The 21,835-nt window shown below is 42.1% G+C and overlaps 13 non-coding genes across 13 annotated transcripts; all 13 read right to left on the minus strand.

Moving 5' to 3' along the window:
- Window positions 1-699: 699 nt before the first annotated feature.
- Window positions 700-781, minus strand: trnas-cga (transfer RNA serine (anticodon CGA)). The gene has a single exon. It is a non-coding gene; the product is annotated as a tRNA-Ser (tRNA).
- Window positions 782-3,166: 2,385 nt separating this feature from the next.
- Window positions 3,167-3,247, minus strand: trnas-uga (transfer RNA serine (anticodon UGA)). The gene has a single exon. It is a non-coding gene; the product is annotated as a tRNA-Ser (tRNA).
- Window positions 3,248-4,158: 911 nt separating this feature from the next.
- trnas-cga (transfer RNA serine (anticodon CGA)) lies at window positions 4,159-4,240 on the minus strand. Its single transcript has one exon. It is a non-coding gene; the product is annotated as a tRNA-Ser (tRNA).
- A 2,385-nt stretch (window positions 4,241-6,625) lies between these two features.
- Window positions 6,626-6,707, minus strand: trnas-uga (transfer RNA serine (anticodon UGA)). Its single transcript has one exon. It is a non-coding gene; the product is annotated as a tRNA-Ser (tRNA).
- Window positions 6,708-7,619: 912 nt separating this feature from the next.
- On the minus strand, window positions 7,620-7,701 carry trnas-cga (transfer RNA serine (anticodon CGA)). The gene has a single exon. It is a non-coding gene; the product is annotated as a tRNA-Ser (tRNA).
- A 2,387-nt stretch (window positions 7,702-10,088) lies between these two features.
- trnas-uga (transfer RNA serine (anticodon UGA)) lies at window positions 10,089-10,170 on the minus strand. Its single transcript has one exon. It is a non-coding gene; the product is annotated as a tRNA-Ser (tRNA).
- A 912-nt stretch (window positions 10,171-11,082) lies between these two features.
- On the minus strand, window positions 11,083-11,164 carry trnas-cga (transfer RNA serine (anticodon CGA)). The gene has a single exon. It is a non-coding gene; the product is annotated as a tRNA-Ser (tRNA).
- Window positions 11,165-13,552: 2,388 nt separating this feature from the next.
- Window positions 13,553-13,634, minus strand: trnas-uga (transfer RNA serine (anticodon UGA)). Its single transcript has one exon. It is a non-coding gene; the product is annotated as a tRNA-Ser (tRNA).
- Window positions 13,635-14,546: 912 nt separating this feature from the next.
- trnas-cga (transfer RNA serine (anticodon CGA)) lies at window positions 14,547-14,628 on the minus strand. The gene has a single exon. It is a non-coding gene; the product is annotated as a tRNA-Ser (tRNA).
- Window positions 14,629-17,015: 2,387 nt separating this feature from the next.
- trnas-uga (transfer RNA serine (anticodon UGA)) lies at window positions 17,016-17,097 on the minus strand. Its single transcript has one exon. It is a non-coding gene; the product is annotated as a tRNA-Ser (tRNA).
- A 911-nt stretch (window positions 17,098-18,008) lies between these two features.
- Window positions 18,009-18,090, minus strand: trnas-cga (transfer RNA serine (anticodon CGA)). The gene has a single exon. It is a non-coding gene; the product is annotated as a tRNA-Ser (tRNA).
- Window positions 18,091-20,480: 2,390 nt separating this feature from the next.
- trnas-uga (transfer RNA serine (anticodon UGA)) lies at window positions 20,481-20,562 on the minus strand. The gene has a single exon. It is a non-coding gene; the product is annotated as a tRNA-Ser (tRNA).
- Window positions 20,563-21,473: 911 nt separating this feature from the next.
- Window positions 21,474-21,554, minus strand: trnas-cga (transfer RNA serine (anticodon CGA)). The gene has a single exon. It is a non-coding gene; the product is annotated as a tRNA-Ser (tRNA).
- Between the last annotated feature and the right edge of the window lie 281 nt (window positions 21,555-21,835).

Below are 21,835 nucleotides of genomic sequence, written 5' to 3' on the forward strand. Positions count from 1 at the left end.
AAAAACCTCCGTTTTGTTAGCGAGCTTTCTTCAGTAATCCACAGGCTCAAACTCAGTCAAAACAATCAGACAAAAATCCTAATTGTATCCGTAAAGTTCATAGAAACATGTAAAACAATGTTTATATTCAATCCTAAGGTTGTTTTGTAGCCTAAATGATCTATAATATTTCAACCGGACAATAACGTCATCAATATAAAAGGTAACAAGAAATGCACATGCGCCAGGAAAAAACTCTGCGTCACGTTTGGGTCCACTCATTCAGACTGCTCTTACTCCCTCATTTATAAGAATACAAGCCTGAAACTATTTCTAAAGACTGTTGATATCTAGTGGAAGGCATAGGAACTGCAAATGGAGTCCTATGTCAATGGATACTGTAATGGCATTGAATAGAAAACTACAAAACCAACAAAAAAAACTACTTCCTGAATGGATTTTTCTCAGGTTTTCGCCTGGTAAATCAGTTCTGTTATAGTCACAGATTCTATTTTAACAGTTTTGGAAACTTTAGAGTGTTTTCTATCCAAATCTACCAGTTATATGCATATTCTATCTTCTGGGCCCGAGTAGCAGGCCGTTACATTTGGGCATGCTTTTCATCCAAAATTCCAAATGCTGCCCCCTACCCGAGACAGGGGACCTTATCCATATCAAGTCCCCAATGACATGTTGCAAATAAAGACTGGTTTGTCAAAGCGCTGTGAGCAGGGTTCGAACCTGCGCGGGGAAACCCCATTGGATTTCGAATCCAACGCCTTAACCTCTCGGCCATCACAGCTTCTCCTGTTACCTACGATGCCTTAACCAGTCTGCTATCTCGTTCTGTCCATTTTACCTCTAAAATGACCATATTATCGCTATTGAAGAGCCTACTTTAAATGTTTGTCATGTAAGATCAATTCTGGGCACTTGAATCAAAGGACATGTCCACACATTATCCATATCAAGTCCCCAATGATATGTTACAAATAAAGACTGGATTGTCAAAGCGCTGCATGCAGGGTTCAAACCTGCACTGGGCGAACCCAATGGATTTCGAGGTCAACAGTTTAACCACTCTGCAATCACAGCTTGCTGAGTTAGCTCACACAAGGACAAAAGTATCCAAATTCAACTGCCTAGTTGAAATATTTTTCAAGTAAAATAAGCTATTTTCTGAGCACCTCAAATGTTAGACAAGCTCATGAATTAAGGAAAATTTAAATTCAGAGGAGACAGATCCAATTATTAAAGGTTTACTTTATCATCGCCCTGTAAGTAGAGTTGAAAACTGTACAGGGAGAACATATTGGATTTTGATTCCAATGCTTAAACCACTTGGCCATCGCAGCAGTAGGAATCTCAGGAAAGTGATGAGGAGAAAGCAGAAGTGGGCTATACGCCGAGCAAGGTAAGAATATGGGTGGGGAGACCCCATTGAAATTCAGGTCCAACGTCTAAAGAACTCGGCCATTGCAGCTGTTGGAATGCAAGTAAAGGGATTGGGATTTGGAAACAGACATCATTGGTGCAAAATGGTCAACTTGATGGCACGACATATTGATCTTATTGCGCCAAGTAACCTCGGTCCTCTCCAAAGCTGTGAAGGTTGGAAGTTTAATGTGCAAGTCAAAAAACTATGTGCAGAGAAAGTACAAGTGGACTATTCACTGAGAATAAGATTTTAAAAAGAGCAGGGAGACTAAATTGGGTTTCAAGTCCGAGGACTTAACCACTTGGCTCTCAGGTTTTCTATCGCATATCTAACACAAACAACAGTATCTGTACTGAAGAGCCTATTTGAACTGTTTGTCAAGGCAGATATTTTCTGAGCACTTGAATCACTGGAGAAGTCCATTAAAGAGATTATCCATATCAAGTCACCAAGGATATGTTCAAATTACTGGTTTGGCAAAGCTCTGTGAGCAGGGTTCAAACCTGTCGGTGAGACCCCATTGGATTTCAAGTCCAATGCCTTAACCACTCAGCCAGCGGGGATGGCTATTTTAACTACCAGGCCTTAACCTGTTGATTATCTCATTCTGTCAGTTTTACTTCTGAAGAGCCTATCTGAAATGTTTCTCAAGGAATATACACTGCTCAAAAAAATAAAGGGAACACTTAAACACAATGTAACTCCAAGTCAATCCCACTTCTGTGAAATCAAACTGTCCACTTAGGAAGCAACACTGATTGACAATCAATTTCACATGCTGTTGTGCAAATGGAATAGACAACAGGTGGAAATTATAGGCAATTAGCAAGACACCCCCAATAAAGGAGTGGTTCTGCAGGTGGTGACCACAGACCACTTTTCAGTTCCTATGCTTCCTGGCTGATGTTTTGGTCACTTTTGAATGCTGGCGGTGCTTTCACTCTAGTGGTAGCATGAGACGGAGTCTACAACCCACACAAGTGGCTCAGGTAGTGCAGCTCATCCAGGATGGCATATCAATGCGAGCTGTGTCAAGAAGGTTTGCTGTGTTTGTCAGCATAGTGTCCAGAGCATGGAGGCGCTATCAGGAGACAGGCCAGTACATCAGGAGACGTGGAGGAGGCCGTAGGAGGGCAACAACCCAGCAGCAGGACCACTACCTCCGCCTTTGTGCAAGGAGGAGCAGGAGGAGCACTGCCAGAGCCCTGAAAAATGACCTCCAGCAGGCCAAAAATGTGCATGTGTCTGCTCAAACGGTCAGAAACAGACTCCATGAGGGTGGTATGAGGGCCCGACGTCCACAGGTGGGGTTTGTGCTTACAGCCCAACACCGTGCAGGACGTTTGGCATTTTCCAGAGAACACCAAGATTGGCAAATTCGCCACTGGCGCCCTGTGCTCTTCACAGATGAAAGCAGGTACACAGTGAGCACATGTGACAGACGTGACAGAGTCTGGAGACGCCGTGGAGAACGTTCTGCTGCCTGCAACATCCTCCAGCAAATTTGATTTCCATTGATAATTTTTGTGTGATTTTGTTGTCAGCACATTCAACTATGTAAAGAAAATAGGATTTAATAAGAATATTTCATTCATTCAGATCTAGGATGTGTTATTTTAGTGTTCCCTTTATTTTTTTGAGCAGTGTATATTCTGAGCACTTGAATCAAAGGACAAGTCCATGCATTAAGCACATTATCCATATCAAGTCACCAAGGATATGTTAAAAATAAAAACTGGTTTGTCATAGCGCTGTGAGCAGGGTTCGAACCTGCGCGGGAGACCCCATTGGATTTCAAGTCCAACGCCTTAACCACTCGGCCATCACAGCTTGCTATCTTAACTACCAACATACCTAGCCCAGAACATAGCCCAGTTGACAAATTATTACAAACAGTAACCAGCCAAGCAGAAGCGTCACAAAACTCAGAAATAGAGATAAAATTAATCCCTTACCTTTGATGATCTTCATATGGTGTTAATCAGAAGACATTCATTTCCTCAATAAATGTTCCTTTTGTTAGATGAAGTCTCTTTATATCCAAAAACCTCCGTTTTGTTAGCGAGCTTTCTTCAGTAATCCACAGGCTCAAACTCAGTCAAAACAATCAGACAAAAATCCTAATTGTATCCGTAAAGTTCATAGAAACATGTAAAACGATGTTTATATTCAATCCTAAGGTTGTTTTGTAGCCTAAATGATCTATAATATTTCAACCGGACAATAACGTCATCAATATAAAAGGTAAACAAGAAATGCACATGCGCCAGGAAAAAACTCTGCGTCACGTTTGGGTCCACTCATTCAGACTGCTCTTACTCCCTCATTTATAAGAATACAAGCCTGAAACTATTTCTAAAGACTGTTGATATCTAGTGGAAGGCATAGGAACTGCAAATGGAGTCCTATGTCAATGGATACTGTAATGGCATTGAATAGAAAACTACAAAACCAACAAAAAAACTACTTCCTGAATGGATTTTTCTCAGGTTTTCGCCTGGTAAATCAGTTCTGTTATAGTCACAGATTCTATTTTAACAGTTTTGGAAACTTTAGAGTGTTTTCTATCCAAATCTACCAGTTATATGCATATTCTATCTTCTGGGCCCGAGTAGCAGGCCGTTACATTTGGGCATGCTTTTCATCCAAAATTCCAAATGCTGCCCCCTACCCGAGACAGGGGACCTTATCCATATCAAGTCCCCAATGACATGTTGCAAATAAAGACTGGTTTGTCAAAGCGCTGTGAGCAGGGTTCGAACCTGCGCGGGGAAACCCCATTGGATTTCGAATCCAACGCCTTAACCTCTCGGCCATCACAGCTTCTCCTGTTACCTACGATGCCTTAACCAGTCTGCTATCTCGTTCTGTCCATTTTACCTCTAAAATGACCATATTATCGCTATTGAAGAGCCTACTTTAAATGTTTGTCATGTAAGATCAATTCTGGGCACTTGAATCAAAGGACATGTCCACACATTATCCATATCAAGTCCCCAATGATATGTTACAAATAAAGACTGGATTGTCAAAGCGCTGCATGCAGGGTTCAAACCTGCACTGGGCGAACCCAATGGATTTCGAGGTCAACAGTTTAACCACTCTGCAATCACAGCTTGCTGAGTTAGCTCACACAAGGACAAAAGTATCCAAATTCAACTGCCTAGTTGAAATATTTTTCAAGTAAAATAAGCTATTTTCTGAGCACCTCAAATGTTAGACAAGCTCATGAATTAAGGAAAATTTAAATTCAGAGGAGACAGATCCAATTATTAAAGGTTTACTTTATCATCGCCCTGTAAGTAGAGTTGAAAACTGTACAGGGAGAACATATTGGATTTTGATTCCAATGCTTAAACCACTTGGCCATCGCAGCAGTAGGAATCTCAGGAAAGTGATGAGGAGAAAGCAGAAGTGGGCTATACGCTTCGAGCAAGGTAAGAATATGGGTGGGGAGACCCCATTGAAATTCAGGTCCAACGTCTAAAGAACTCGGCCATTGCAGCTGTTGGAATGCAAGTAAAGGGATTGGGATTTGGAAACAGACATCATTGGTGCAAAATGGTCAACTTGATGGCACGACATATTGATCTTATTGCGCCAAGTAACCTCGGTCCTCTCCAAAGCTGTGAAGGTTGGAAGTTTAATGTGCAAGTCAAAAAACTATGTGCAGAGAAAGTACAAGTGGACTATTCACTGAGAATAAGATTTTAAAAAGAGCAGGGAGACTAAATTGGGTTTCAAGTCCGAGGACTTAACCACTTGGCTCTCAGGTTTTCTATCGCATATCTAACACAAACAACAGTATCTGTACTGAAGAGCCTATTTGAACTGTTTGTCAAGGCAGATATTTTCTGAGCACTTGAATCACTGGAGAAGTCCATTAAAGAGATTATCCATATCAAGTCACCAAGGATATGTTCAAATTACTGGTTTGGCAAAGCTCTGTGAGCAGGGTTCAAACCTGTCGGTGAGACCCCATTGGATTTCAAGTCCAATGCCTTAACCACTCAGCCAGCGGGGATGGCTATTTTAACTACCAGGCCTTAACCTGTTGATTATCTCATTCTGTCAGTTTTACTTCTGAAGAGCCTATCTGAAATGTTTCTCAAGGAATATACACTGCTCAAAAAAATAAAGGGAACACTTAAACACAATGTAACTCCAAGTCAATCCCACTTCTGTGAAATCAAACTGTCCACTTAGGAAGCAACACTGATTGACAATCAATTTCACATGCTGTTGTGCAAATGGAATAGACAACAGGTGGAAATTATAGGCAATTAGCAAGACACCCCCAATAAAGGAGTGGTTCTGCAGGTGGTGACCACAGACCACTTTTCAGTTCCTATGCTTCCTGGCTGATGTTTTGGTCACTTTTGAATGCTGGCGGTGCTTTCACTCTAGTGGTAGCATGAGACGGAGTCTACAACCCACAAGTGGCTCAGGTAGTGCAGCTCATCCAGGATGGCATATCAATGCGAGCTGTGTCAAGAAGGTTTGCTGTGTTTGTCAGCATAGTGTCCAGAGCATGGAGGCGCTATCAGGAGACAGGCCAGTACATCAGGAGACGTGGAGGAGGCCGTAGGAGGGCAACAACCCAGCAGCAGGACCACTACCTCCGCCTTTGTGCAAGGAGGAGCAGGAGGAGCACTGCCAGAGCCCTGAAAAATGACCTCCAGCAGGCCAAAAATGTGCATGTGTCTGCTCAAACGGTCAGAAACAGACTCCATGAGGGTGGTATGAGGGCCCGACGTCCACAGGTGGGGTTTGTGCTTACAGCCCAACACCGTGCAGGACGTTTGGCATTTTCCAGAGAACACCAAGATTGGCAAATTCGCCACTGGCGCCCTGTGCTCTTCACAGATGAAAGCAGGTACACAGTGAGCACATGTGACAGACGTGACAGAGTCTGGAGACGCCGTGGAGAACGTTCTGCTGCCTGCAACATCCTCCAGCAAATTTGATTTCCATTGATAATTTTTGTGTGATTTTGTTGTCAGCACATTCAACTATGTAAAGAAAATAGGATTTAATAAGAATATTTCATTCATTCAGATCTAGGATGTGTTATTTTAGTGTTCCCTTTATTTTTTTGAGCAGTGTATATTCTGAGCACTTGAATCAAAGGACAAGTCCATGCATTAAGCACATTATCCATATCAAGTCACCAAGGATATGTTAAAAATAAAAACTGGTTTGTCATAGCGCTGTGAGCAGGGTTCGAACCTGCGCGGGGAGACCCCATTGGATTTCAAGTCCAACGCCTTAACCACTCGGCCATCACAGCTTGCTATCTTAACTACCAACATACCTAGCCCAGAACATAGCCCAGTTGACAAATTATTACAAACAGTAACCAGCCAAGCAGAAGCGTCACAAAACTCAGAAATAGAGATAAAATTAATCCCTTACCTTTGATGATCTTCATATGGTGTTAATCAGAAGACATTCATTTCCTCAATAAATGTTCCTTTTGTTAGATGAAGTCTCTTTATATCCAAAAACCTCCGTTTTGTTAGCGAGCTTTCTTCAGTAATCCACAGGCTCAAACTCAGTCAAAACAATCAGACAAAAATCCTAATTGTATCCGTAAAGTTCATAGAAACATGTAAAACAATGTTTATATTCAATCCTAAGGTTGTTTTGTAGCCTAAATGATCTATAATATTTCAACCGGACAATAACGTCATCAATATAAAAGGTAAACAAGAAATGCACATGCGCCAGGAAAAAACTCTGCGTCACGTTTGGGTCCACTCATTCAGACTGCTCTTACTCCCTCATTTATAAGAATACAAGCCTGAAACTATTTCTAAAGACTGTTGATATCTAGTGGAAGGCATAGGAACTGCAAATGGAGTCCTATGTCAATGGATACTGTAATGGCATTGAATAGAAAACTACAAAACCAACAAAAAAAACTACTTCCTGAATGGATTTTTCTCAGGTTTTCGCCTGGTAAATCAGTTCTGTTATAGTCACAGATTCTATTTTAACAGTTTTGGAAACTTTAGAGTGTTTTCTATCCAAATCTACCAGTTATATGCATATTCTATCTTCTGGGCCCGAGTAGCAGGCCGTTACATTTGGGCATGCTTTTCATCCAAAATTCCAAATGCTGCCCCCTACCCGAGACAGGGGACCTTATCCATATCAAGTCCCCAATGACATGTTGCAAATAAAGACTGGTTTGTCAAAGCGCTGTGAGCAGGGTTCGAACCTGCGCGGGGAAACCCCATTGGATTTCGAATCCAACGCCTTAACCTCTCGGCCATCACAGCTTCTCCTGTTACCTACGATGCCTTAACCAGTCTGCTATCTCGTTCTGTCCATTTTACCTCTAAAATGACCATATTATCGCTATTGAAGAGCCTACTTTAAATGTTTGTCATGTAAGATCAATTCTGGGCACTTGAATCAAAGGACATGTCCACACATTATCCATATCAAGTCCCCAATGATATGTTACAAATAAAGACTGGATTGTCAAAGCGCTGCATGCAGGGTTCAAACCTGCACTGGGCGAACCCAATGGATTTCGAGGTCAACAGTTTAACCACTCTGCAATCACAGCTTGCTGAGTTAGCTCACACAAGGACAAAAGTATCCAAATTCAACTGCCTAGTTGAAATATTTTTCAAGTAAAATAAGCTATTTTCTGAGCACCTCAAATGTTAGACAAGCTCATGAATTAAGGAAAATTTAAATTCAGAGGAGACAGATCCAATTATTAAAGGTTTACTTTATCATCGCCCTGTAAGTAGAGTTGAAAACTGTACAGGGAGAACATATTGGATTTTGATTCCAATGCTTAAACCACTTGGCCATCGCAGCAGTAGGAATCTCAGGAAAGTGATGAGGAGAAAGCAGAAGTGGGCTATACGCTTCGAGCAAGGTAAGAATATGGGTGGGGAGACCCCATTGAAATTCAGGTCCAACGTCTAAAGAACTCGGCCATTGCAGCTGTTGGAATGCAAGTAAAGGGATTGGGATTTGGAAACAGACATCATTGGTGCAAAATGGTCAACTTGATGGCACGACATATTGATCTTATTGCGCCAAGTAACCTCGGTCCTCTCCAAAGCTGTGAAGGTTGGAAGTTTAATGTGCAAGTCAAAAAACTATGTGCAGAGAAAGTACAAGTGGACTATTCACTGAGAATAAGATTTTAAAAAGAGCAGGGAGACTAAATTGGGTTTCAAGTCCGAGGACTTAACCACTTGGCTCTCAGGTTTTCTATCGCATATCTAACACAAACAACAGTATCTGTACTGAAGAGCCTATTTGAACTGTTTGTCAAGGCAGATATTTTCTGAGCACTTGAATCACTGGAGAAGTCCATTAAAGAGATTATCCATATCAAGTCACCAAGGATATGTTCAAATTACTGGTTTGGCAAAGCTCTGTGAGCAGGGTTCAAACCTGTCGGTGAGACCCCATTGGATTTCAAGTCCAATGCCTTAACCACTCAGCCAGCGGGGATGGCTATTTTAACTACCAGGCCTTAACCTGTTGATTATCTCATTCTGTCAGTTTTACTTCTGAAGAGCCTATCTGAAATGTTTCTCAAGGAATATACACTGCTCAAAAAAATAAAGGGAACACTTAAACACAATGTAACTCCAAGTCAATCCCACTTCTGTGAAATCAAACTGTCCACTTAGGAAGCAACACTGATTGACAATCAATTTCACATGCTGTTGTGCAAATGGAATAGACAACAGGTGGAAATTATAGGCAATTAGCAAGACACCCCCAATAAAGGAGTGGTTCTGCAGGTGGTGACCACAGACCACTTTTCAGTTCCTATGCTTCCTGGCTGATGTTTTGGTCACTTTTGAATGCTGGCGGTGCTTTCACTCTAGTGGTAGCATGAGACGGAGTCTACAACCCACACAAGTGGCTCAGGTAGTGCAGCTCATCCAGGATGGCATATCGAGCTGAGCTGTGTCAAGAAGGTTTGCTGTGTTTGTCAGCATAGTGTCCAGAGCATGGAGGCGCTATCAGGAGACAGGCCAGTACATCAGGAGACGTGGAGGAGGCCGTAGGAGGGCAACAACCCAGCAGCAGGACCACTACCTCCGCCTTTGTGCAAGGAGGAGCAGGAGGAGCACTGCCAGAGCCCTGAAAAATGACCTCCAGCAGGCCAAAAATGTGCATGTGTCTGCTCAAACGGTCAGAAACAGACTCCATGAGGGTGGTATGAGGGCCCGACGTCCACAGGTGGGGTTTGTGCTTACAGCCCAACACCGTGCAGGACGTTTGGCATTTTCCAGAGAACACCAAGATTGGCAAATTCGCCACTGGCGCCCTGTGCTCTTCACAGATGAAAGCAGGTACACAGTGAGCACATGTGACAGACGTGACAGAGTCTGGAGACGCCGTGGAGAACGTTCTGCTGCCTGCAACATCCTCCAGCAAATTTGATTTCCATTGATAATTTTTGTGTGATTTTGTTGTCAGCACATTCAACTATGTAAAGAAAATAGGATTTAATAAGAATATTTCATTCATTCAGATCTAGGATGTGTTATTTTAGTGTTCCCTTTATTTTTTTGAGCAGTGTATATTCTGAGCACTTGAATCAAAGGACAAGTCCATGCATTAAGCACATTATCCATATCAAGTCACCAAGGATATGTTAAAAATAAAAACTGCTTTGTCATAGCGCTGTGAGCAGGGTTCGAACCTGCGCGGGGAGACCCCATTGGATTTCAAGTCCAACGCCTTAACCACTCGGCCATCACAGCTTGCTATCTTAACTACCAACATACCTAGCCCAGAACATAGCCCAGTTGACAAATTATTACAAACAGTAACCAGCCAAGCAGAAGCGTCACAAAACTCAGAAATAGAGATAAAACTAATCCCTTACCTTTGATGATCTTCATATGGTGTTAATCAGAAGACATTCATTTCCTCAATAAATGTTCCTTTTGTTAGATGAAGTCTCTTTATATCCAAAAACCTCCGTTTTGTTAGCGAGCTTTCTTCAGTAATCCACAGGTTCAAACTCAGTCAAAACAATCAGACAAAAATCCTAATTGTATCCGTAAAGTTCATAGAAACATGTAAAACGATGTTTATATTCAATCCTAAGGTTGTTTTGTAGCCTAAATGATCTATAATATTTCAACCGGACAATAACGTCATCAATATAAAAGGTAAACAAGAAATGCACATGCGCCAGGAAAAAACTCTGCGTCACGTTTGGGTCCACTCATTCAGACTGCTCTTACTCCCTCATTTATAAGAATACAAGCCTGAAACTATTTCTAAAGACTGTTGATATCTAGTGGAAGGCATAGGAACTGCAAATGGAGTCCTATGTCAATGGATACTGTAATGGCATTGAATAGAAAACTACAAAACCAACAAAAAAAACTACTTCCTGAATGGATTTTTCTCAGGTTTTCGCCTGGTAAATCAGTTCTGTTATAGTCACAGATTCTATTTTAACAGTTTTGGAAACTTTAGAGTGTTTTCTATCCAAATCTACCAGTTATATGCATATTCTATCTTCTGGGCCCGAGTAGCAGGCCGTTACATTTGGGCATGCTTTTCATCCAAAATTCCAAATGCTGCCCCCTACCCGAGACAGGGGACCTTATCCATATCAAGTCCCCAATGACATGTTGCAAATAAAGACTGGTTTGTCAAAGCGCTGTGAGCAGGGTTCGAACCTGCGCGGGGAAACCCCATTGGATTTCGAATCCAACGCCTTAACCTCTCGGCCATCACAGCTTCTCCTGTTACCTACGATGCCTTAACCAGTCTGCTATCTCGTTCTGTCCATTTTACCTCTAAAATGACCATATTATCGCTATTGAAGAGCCTACTTTAAATGTTTGTCATGTAAGATCAATTCTGGGCACTTGAATCAAAGGACATGTCCACACATTATCCATATCAAGTCCCCAATGATATGTTACAAATAAAAAGACTGGATTGTCAAAGCGCTGCATGCAGGGTTCAAACCTGCACTGGGCGAACCCAATGGATTTCGAGGTCAACAGTTTAACCACTCTGCAATCACAGCTTGCTGAGTTAGCTCACACAAGGACAAAAGTATCCAAATTCAACTGCCTAGTTGAAATATTTTTCAAGTAAAATAAGCTATTTTCTGAGCACCTCAAATGTTAGACAAGCTCATGAATTAAGGAAAATTTAAATTCAGAGGAGACAGATCCAATTATTAAAGGTTTACTTTATCATCGCCCTGTAAGTAGAGTTGAAAACTGTACAGGAGAACATATTGGATTTTGATTCCAATGCTTAAACCACTTGGCCATCGCAGCAGTAGGAATCTCAGGAAAGTGATGAGGAGAAAGCAGAAGTGGGCTATACGCTTCGAGCAAGGTAAGAATATGGGTGGGGAGACCCCATTGAAATTCAGGTCCAACGTCTAAAGAACTCGGCCATTGCAGCTGTTGGAATGCAAGTAAAGGGATTGGGATTTGGAAACAGACATCATTGGTGCAAAATGGTCAACTTGATGGCACGACATATTGATCTTATTGCGCCAAGTAACCTCGGTCCTCTCCAAAGCTGTGAAGGTTGGAAGTTTAATGTGCAAGTCAAAAAACTATGTGCAGAGAAAGTACAAGTGGACTATTCACTGAGAATAAGATTTTAAAAAGAGCAGGGAGACTAAATTGGGTTTCAAGTCCGAGGACTTAACCACTTGGCTCTCAGGTTTTCTATCGCATATCTAACACAAACAACAGTATCTGTACTGAAGAGCCTATTTGAACTGTTTGTCAAGGCAGATATTTTCTGAGCACTTGAATCACTGGAGAAGTCCATTAAAGAGATTATCCATATCAAGTCACCAAGGATATGTTCAAATTACTGGTTTGGCAAAGCTCTGTGAGCAGGGTTCAAACCTGTCGGTGAGACCCCATTGGATTTCAAGTCCAATGCCTTAACCACTCAGCCAGCGGGGATGGCTATTTTAACTACCAGGCCTTAACCTGTTGATTATCTCATTCTGTCAGTTTTACTTCTGAAGAGCCTATCTGAAATGTTTCTCAAGGAATATACACTGCTCAAAAAAATAAAGGGAACACTTAAACACAATGTAACTCCAAGTCAATCCCACTTCTGTGAAATCAAACTGTCCACTTAGGAAGCAACACTGATTGACAATCAATTTCACATGCTGTTGTGCAAATGGAATAGACAACAGGTGGAAATTATAGGCAATTAGCAAGACACCCCCAATAAAGGAGTGGTTCTGCAGGTGGTGACCACAGACCACTTTTCAGTTCCTATGCTTCCTGGCTGATGTTTTGGTCACTTTTGAATGCTGGCGGTGCTTTCACTCTAGTGGTAGCATGAGACGGAGTCTACAACCCACACAAGTGGCTCAGGTAGTGCAGCTCATCCAGGATGGCATATCAATGCGAGCTGTGTCAAGAAGGTTTGCTGTGTTTGTCAGCATAGTGTCCAGAGCATGGAGGCGCTATCAGGAGACAGGCCAGTACATCAGGAGACGTGGAGGAGGCCGTAGGAGGGCAACAACCCAGCAGCAGGACCACTACCTCCGCCTTTGTGCAAGGAGGAGCAGGAGGAGCACTGCCAGAGCCCTGAAAAATGACCTCCAGCAGGCCAAAAATGTGCATGTGTCTGCTCAAACGGTCAGAAACAGACTCCATGAGGGTGGTATGAGGGCCCGACGTCCACAGGTGGGGTTTGTGCTTACAGCCCAACACCGTGCAGGACGTTTGGCATTTTCCAGAGAACACCAAGATTGGCAAATTCGCCACTGGCGCCCTGTGCTCTTCACAGATGAAAGCAGGTACACAGTGAGCACATGTGACAGACGTGACAGAGTCTGGAGACGCCGTGGAGAACGTTCTGCTGCCTGCAACATCCTCCAGCAAATTTGATTTCCATTGATAATTTTTGTGTGATTTTGTTGTCAGCACATTCAACTATGTAAAGAAAATAGGATTTAATAAGAATATTTCATTCATTCAGATCTAGGATGTGTTATTTTAGTGTTCCCTTTATTTTTTTGAGCAGTGTATATTCTGAGCACTTGAATCAAAGGACAAGTCCATGCATTAAGCACATTATCCATATCAAGTCACCAAGGATATGTTAAAAATAAAAACTGCTTTGTCATAGCGCTGTGAGCAGGGTTCGAACCTGCGCGGGGAGACCCCATTGGATTTCAAGTCCAACGCCTTAACCACTCGGCCATCACAGCTTGCTATCTTAACTACCAACATACCTAGCCCAGAACATAGCCCAGTTGACAAATTATTACAAACAGTAACCAGCCAAGCAGAAGCGTCACAAAACTCAGAAATAGAGATAAAACTAATCCCTTACCTTTGATGATCTTCATATGGTGTTAATCAGAAGACATTCATTTCCTCAATAAATGTTCCTTTTGTTAGATGAAGTCTCTTTATATCCAAAAACCTCCGTTTTGTTAGCGAGCTTTCTTCAGTAATCCACAGGCTCAAACTCAGTCAAAACAATCAGACAAAAATCCTAATTGTATCCGTAAAGTTCATAGAAACATGTAAAACGATGTTTATATTCAATCCTAAGGTTGTTTTGTAGCCTAAATGATCTATAATATTTCAACCGGACAATAACGTCATCAATATAAAAGGTAAACAAGAAATGCACATGCGCCAGGAAAAAACTCTGCGTCACGTTTGGGTCCACTCATTCAGACTGCTCTTACTCCCTCATTTATAAGAATACAAGCCTGAAACTATTTCTAAAGACTGTTGATATCTAGTGGAAGGCATAGGAACTGCAAATGGAGTCCTATGTCAATGGATACTGTAATGGCATTGAATAGAAAACTACAAAACCAACAAAAAAAACTACTTCCTGAATGGATTTTTCTCAGGTTTTCGCCTGGTAAATCAGTTCTGTTATAGTCACAGATTCTATTTTAACAGTTTTGGAAACTTTAGAGTGTTTTCTATCCAAATCTACCAGTTATATGCATATTCTATCTTCTGGGCCCGAGTAGCAGGCCGTTACATTTGGGCATGCTTTTCATCCAAAATTCCAAATGCTGCCCCCTACCCGAGACAGGGGACCTTATCCATATCAAGTCCCCAATGACATGTTGCAAATAAAGACTGGTTTGTCAAAGCGCTGTGAGTAGGGTTCGAACCTGCGTGGGGAAACCCCATTGGATTTCGAATCCAACGCCTTAACCTCTCGGCCATCACAGCTTCTCCTGTTACCTACGATGCCTTAACCAGTCTGCTATCTCGTTCTGTCCATTTTACCTCTAAAATGACCATATTATCGCTATTGAAGAGCCTACTTTAAATGTTTGTCATGTAAGATCAATTCTGGGCACTTGAATCAAAGGACATGTCCACACATTATCCATATCAAGTCCCCAATGATATGTTACAAATAAAGACTGGATTGTCAAAGCGCTGCATGCAGGGTTCAAACCTGCACTGGGCGAACCCAATGGATTTCGAGGTCAACAGTTTAACCACTCTGCAATCACAGCTTGCTGAGTTAGCTCACACAAGGACAAAAGTATCCAAATTCAACTGCCTAGTTGAAATATTTTTCAAGTAAAATAAGCTATTTTCTGAGCACCTCAAATGTTAGACAAGCTCATGAATTAAGGAAAATTTAAATTCAGAGGAGACAGATCCAATTATTAAAGGTTTACTTTATCATCGCCCTGTAAGTAGAGTTGAAAACTGTACAGGGAGAACATATTGGATTTTGATTCCAATGCTTAAACCACTTGGCCATCGCAGCAGTAGGAATCTCAGGAAAGTGATGAGGAGAAAGCAGAAGTGGGCTATACGCTTCGAGCAAGGTAAGAATATGGGTGGGGAGACCCCATTGAAATTCAGGTCCAACGTCTAAAGAACTCGGCCATTGCAGCTGTTGGAATGCAAGTAAAGGGATTGGGATTTGGAAACAGACATCATTGGTGCAAAATGGTCAACTTGATGGCACGACATATTGATCTTATTGCGCCAAGTAACCTCGGTCCTCTCCAAAGCTGTGAAGGTTGGAAGTTTAATGTGCAAGTCAAAAAACTATGTGCAGAGAAAGTACAAGTGGACTATTCACTGAGAATAAGATTTTAAAAAGAGCAGGGAGACTAAATTGGGTTTCAAGTCCGAGGACTTAACCACTTGGCTCTCAGGTTTTCTATCGCATATCTAACACAAACAACAGTATCTGTACTGAAGAGCCTATTTGAACTGTTTGTCAAGGCAGATATTTTCTGAGCACTTGAATCACTGGAGAAGTCCATTAAAGAGATTATCCATATCAAGTCACCAAGGATATGTTCAAATTACTGGTTTGGCAAAGCTCTGTGAGCAGGGTTCAAACCTGTCGGTGAGACCCCATTGGATTTCAAGTCCAATGCCTTAACCACTCAGCCAGCGGGGATGGCTATTTTAACTACCAGGCCTTAACCTGTTGATTATCTCATTCTGTCAGTTTTACTTCTGAAGAGCCTATCTGAAATGTTTCTCAAGGAATATACACTGCTCAAAAAAATAAAGGGAACACTTAAACACAATGTAACTCCAAGTCAATCCCACTTCTGTGAAATCAAACTGTCCACTTAGGAAGCAACACTGATTGACAATCAATTTCACATGCTGTTGTGCAAATGGAATAGACAACAGGTGGAAATTATAGGCAATTAGCAAGACACCCCCAATAAAGGAGTGGTTCTGCAGGTGGTGACCACAGACCACTTTTCAGTTCCTATGCTTCCTGGCTGATGTTTTGGTCACTTTTGAATGCTGGCGGTGCTTTCACTCTAGTGGTAGCATGAGACGGAGTCTACAACCCACACAAGTGGCTCAGGTAGTGCAGCTCATCCAGGATGGCATATCAATGCGAGCTGTGTCAAGAAGGTTTGCTGTGTTTGTCAGCATAGTGTCCAGAGCATGGAGGCGCTATCAGGAGACAGGCCAGTACATCAGGAGACGTGGAGGAGGCCGTAGGAGGGCAACAACCCAGCAGCAGGACCACTACCTCCGCCTTTGTGCAAGGAGGAGCAGGAGGAGCACTGCCAGAGCCCTGAAAAATGACCTCCAGCAGGCCAAAAATGTGCATGTGTCTGCTCAAACGGTCAGAAACAGACTCCATGAGGGTGGTATGAGGGCCCGACGTCCACAGGTGGGGTTTGTGCTTACAGCCCAACACCGTGCAGGACGTTTGGCATTTTCCAGAGAACACCAAGATTGGCAAATTCGCCACTGGCGCCCTGTGCTCTTCACAGATGAAAGCAGGTACACAGTGAGCACATGTGACAGACGTGACAGAGTCTGGAGACGCCGTGGAGAACGTTCTGCTGCCTGCAACATCCTCCAGCAAATTTGATTTCCATTGATAATTTTTGTGTGATTTTGTTGTCAGCACATTCAACTATGTAAAGAAAATAGGATTTAATAAGAATATTTCATTCATTCAGATCTAGGATGTGTTATTTTAGTGTTCCCTTTATTTTTTTGAGCAGTGTATATTCTGAGCACTTGAATCAAAGGACAAGTCCATGCATTAAGCACATTATCCATATCAAGTCACCAAGGATATGTTAAAAATAAAAACTGGTTTGTCATAGCGCTGTGAGCAGGGTTCGAACCTGCGCGGGGAGACCCCATTGGATTTCAAGTCCAACGCCTTAACCACTCGGCCATCACAGCTTGCTATCTTAACTACCAACATACCTAGCCCAGAACATAGCCCAGTTGACAAATTATTACAAACAGTAACCAGCCAAGCAGAAGCGTCACAAAACTCAGAAATAGAGATAAAATTAATCCCTTACCTTTGATGATCTTCATATGGTGTTAATCAGAAGACATTCATTTCCTCAATAAATGTTCCTTTTGTTAGATGAAGTCTCTTTATATCCAAAAACCTCCGTTTTGTTAGCGAGCTTTCTTCAGTAATCCACAGGCTCAAACTCAGTCAAAACAATCAGACAAAAATCCTAATTGTATCCGTAAAGTTCATAGAAACATGTAAAACGATGTTTATATTCAATCCTAAGGTTGTTTTGTAGCCTAAATGATCTATAATATTTCAACCGGACAATAACGTCATCAATATAAAAGGTAAACAAGAAATGCACATGCGCCAGGAAAAAACTCTGCGTCACGTTTGGGTCCACTCATTCAGACTGCTCTTACTCCCTCATTTATAAGAATACAAGCCTGAAACTATTTCTAAAGACTGTTGATATCTAGTGGAAGGCATAGGAACTGCAAATGGAGTCCTATGTCAATGGATACTGTAATGGCATTGAATAGAAAACTACAAAACCAACAAAAAAACTACTTCCTGAATGGATTTTTCTCAGGTTTTCGCCTGGTAAATCAGTTCTGTTATAGTCACAGATTCTATTTTAACAGTTTTGGAAACTTTAGAGTGTTTTCTATCCAAATCTACCAGTTATATGCATATTCTATCTTCTGGGCCCGAGTAGCAGGCCGTTACATTTGGGCATGCTTTTCATCCAAAATTCCAAATGCTGCCCCCTACCCGAGACAGGGGACCTTATCCATATCAAGTCCCCAATGACATGTTGCAAATAAAGACTGGTTTGTCAAAGCGCTGTGAGCAGGGTTCGAACCTGCGCGGGGAAACCCCATTGGATTTCGAATCCAACGCCTTAACCTCTCGGCCATCACAGCTTCTCCTGTTACCTACGATGCCTTAACCAGTCTGCTATCTCGTTCTGTCCATTTTACCTCTAAAATGACCATATTATCGCTATTGAAGAGCCTACTTTAAATGTTTGTCATGTAAGATCAATTCTGGGCACTTGAATCAAAGGACATGTCCACACATTATCCATATCAAGTCCCCAATGATATGTTACAAATAAAGACTGGATTGTCAAAGCGCTGCATGCAGGGTTCAAACCTGCACTGGGCGAACCCAATGGATTTCGAGGTCAACAGTTTAACCACTCTGCAATCACAGCTTGCTGAGTTAGCTCACACAAGGACAAAAGTATCCAAATTCAACTGCCTAGTTGAAATATTTTTCAAGTAAAATAAGCTATTTTCTGAGCACCTCAAATGTTAGACAAGCTCATGAATTAAGGAAAATTTAAATTCAGAGGAGACAGATCCAATTATTAAAGGTTTACTTTATCATCGCCCTGTAAGTAGAGTTGAAAACTGTACAGGGAGAACATATTGGATTTTGATTCCAATGCTTAAACCACTTGGCCATCGCAGCAGTAGGAATCTCAGGAAAGTGATGAGGAGAAAGCAGAAGTGGGCTATACGCTTCGAGCAAGGTAAGAATATGGGTGGGGAGACCCCATTGAAATTCAGGTCCAACGTCTAAAGAACTCGGCCATTGCAGCTGTTGGAATGCAAGTAAAGGGATTGGGATTTGGAAACAGACATCATTGGTGCAAAATGGTCAACTTGATGGCACGACATATTGATCTTATTGCGCCAAGTAACCTCGGTCCTCTCCAAAGCTGTGAAGGTTGGAAGTTTAATGTGCAAGTCAAAAACTATGTGCAGAGAAAGTACAAGTGGACTATTCACTGAGAATAAGATTTTAAAAAGAGCAGGGAGACTAAATTGGGTTTCAAGTCCGAGGACTTAACCACTTGGCTCTCAGGTTTTCTATCGCATATCTAACACAAACAACAGTATCTGTACTGAAGAGCCTATTTGAACTGTTTGTCAAGGCAGATATTTTCTGAGCACTTGAATCACTGGAGAAGTCCATTAAAGAGATTATCCATATCAAGTCACCAAGGATATGTTCAAATTACTGGTTTGGCAAAGCTCTGTGAGCAGGGTTCAAACCTGTCGGTGAGACCCCATTGGATTTCAAGTCCAATGCCTTAACCACTCAGCCAGCGGGGATGGCTATTTTAACTACCAGGCCTTAACCTGTTGATTATCTCATTCTGTCAGTTTTACTTCTGAAGAGCCTATCTGAAATGTTTCTCAAGGAATATACACTGCTCAAAAAAATAAAGGGAACACTTAAACACAATGTAACTCCAAGTCAATCCCACTTCTGTGAAATCAAACTGTCCACTTAGGAAGCAACACTGATTGACAATCAATTTCACATGCTGTTGTGCAAATGGAATAGACAACAGGTGGAAATTATAGGCAATTAGCAAGACACCCCCAATAAAGGAGTGGTTCTGCAGGTGGTGACCACAGACCACTTTTCAGTTCCTATGCTTCCTGGCTGATGTTTTGGTCACTTTTGAATGCTGGCGGTGCTTTCACTCTAGTGGTAGCATGAGACGGAGTCTACAACCCACACAAGTGGCTCAGGTAGTGCAGCTCATCCAGGATGGCATATCAATGCGAGCTGTGTCAAGAAGGTTTGCTGTGTTTGTCAGCATAGTGTCCAGAGCATGGAGGCGCTATCAGGAGACAGGCCAGTACATCAGGAGACGTGGAGGAGGCCGTAGGAGGGAGGGCAACAACCCAGCAGCAGGACCACTACCTCCGCCTTTGTGCAAGGAGGAGCAGGAGGAGCACTGCCAGAGCCCTGAAAAATGACCTCCAGCAGGCCAAAAATGTGCATGTGTCTGCTCAAACGGTCAGAAACAGACTCCATGAGGGTGGTATGAGGGCCCGACGTCCACAGGTGGGGTTTGTGCTTACAGCCCAACACCGTGCAGGACGTTTGGCATTTTCCAGAGAACACCAAGATTGGCAAATTCGCCACTGGCGCCCTGTGCTCTTCACAGATGAAAGCAGGTACACAGTGAGCACATGTGACAGACGTGACAGAGTCTGGAGACGCCGTGGAGAACGTTCTGCTGCCTGCAACATCCTCCAGCAAATTTGATTTCCATTGATAATTTTTGTGTGATTTTGTTGTCAGCACATTCAAATATGTAAAGAAAATAGGATTTAATAAGAATATTTCATTCATTCAGATCTAGGATGTGTTATTTTAGTGTTCCCTTTATTTTTTTGAGCAGTGTATATTCTGAGCACTTGAATCAAAGGACAAGTCCATGCATTAAGCACATTATCCATATCAAGTCACCAAGGATATGTTAAAAATAAAAACTGGTTTGTCATAGCGCTGTGAGCAGGGTTCGAACCTGCGCGGGGAGACCCCATTGGATTTCAAGTCCAACGCCTTAACCACTCGGCCATCACAGCTTGCTATCTTAACTACCAACATACCTAGCCCAGAACATAGCCCAGTTGACAAATTATTACAAACAGTAACCAGCCAAGCAGAAGCGTCACAAAACTCAGAAATAGAGATAAAATTAATCCCTTACCTTTGATGATCTTCATATGGTGTTAATCAGAAGACATTCATTTCCTCAATAAATGTTCCTTTTGTTAGATGAAGTCTCTTTATATCCAAAAACCTCCGTTTTGTTAGCGAGCTTTCTTCAGTAATCCACAGGCTCAAACTCAGTCAAAACAATCAGACAAAAATCCTAATTGTATCCGTAAAGTTCATAGAAACATGTAAAACAATGTTTATATTCAATCCTAAGGTTGTTTTGTAGCCTAAATGATCTATAATATTTCAACCGGACAATAACGTCATCAATATAAAAGGTAAACAAGAAATGCACATGCGCCAGGAAAAAACTCTGCGTCACGTTTGGGTCCACTCATTCAGACTGCTCTTACTCCCTCATTTATAAGAATACAAGCCTGAAACTATTTCTAAAGACTGTTGATATCTAGTGGAAGGCATAGGAACTGCAAATGGAGTCCTATGTCAATGGATACTGTAATGGCATTGAATAGAAAACTACAAAACCAACAAAAAAACTACTTCCTGAATGGATTTTTCTCAGGTTTTCGCCTGGTAAATCAGTTCTGTTATAGTCACAGATTCTATTTTAACAGTTTTGGAAACTTTAGAGTGTTTTCTATCCAAATCTACCAGTTATATGCATATTCTATCTTCTGGGCCCGAGTAGCAGGCCGTTACATTTGGGCATGCTTTTCATCCAAAATTCCAAATGCTGCCCCCTACCCGAGACAGGGGACCTTATCCATATCAAGTCCCCAATGACATGTTGCAAATAAAGACTGGTTTGTCAAAGCGCTGTGAGCAGGGTTCGAACCTGCGCGGGAAACCCCATTGGATTTCGAATCCAACGCCTTAACCTCTCGGCCATCACAGCTTCTCCTGTTACCTACGATGCCTTAACCAGTCTGCTATCTCGTTCTGTCCATTTTACCTCTAAAATGACCATATTATCGCTATTGAAGAGCCTACTTTAAATGTTTGTCATGTAAGATCAATTCTGGGCACTTGAATCAAAGGACATGTCCACACATTATCCATATCAAGTCCCCAATGATATGTTACAAATAAAGACTGGATTGTCAAAGCGCTGCATGCAGGGTTCAAACCTGCACTGGGCGAACCCAATGGATTTCGAGGTCAACAGTTTAACCACTC

This window comes from Oncorhynchus nerka, linkage group LG20, assembly GCF_034236695.1.
Source record: "Oncorhynchus nerka isolate Pitt River linkage group LG20, Oner_Uvic_2.0, whole genome shotgun sequence".
Lineage (NCBI taxonomy): Eukaryota > Metazoa > Chordata > Actinopteri > Salmoniformes > Salmonidae > Oncorhynchus > Oncorhynchus nerka.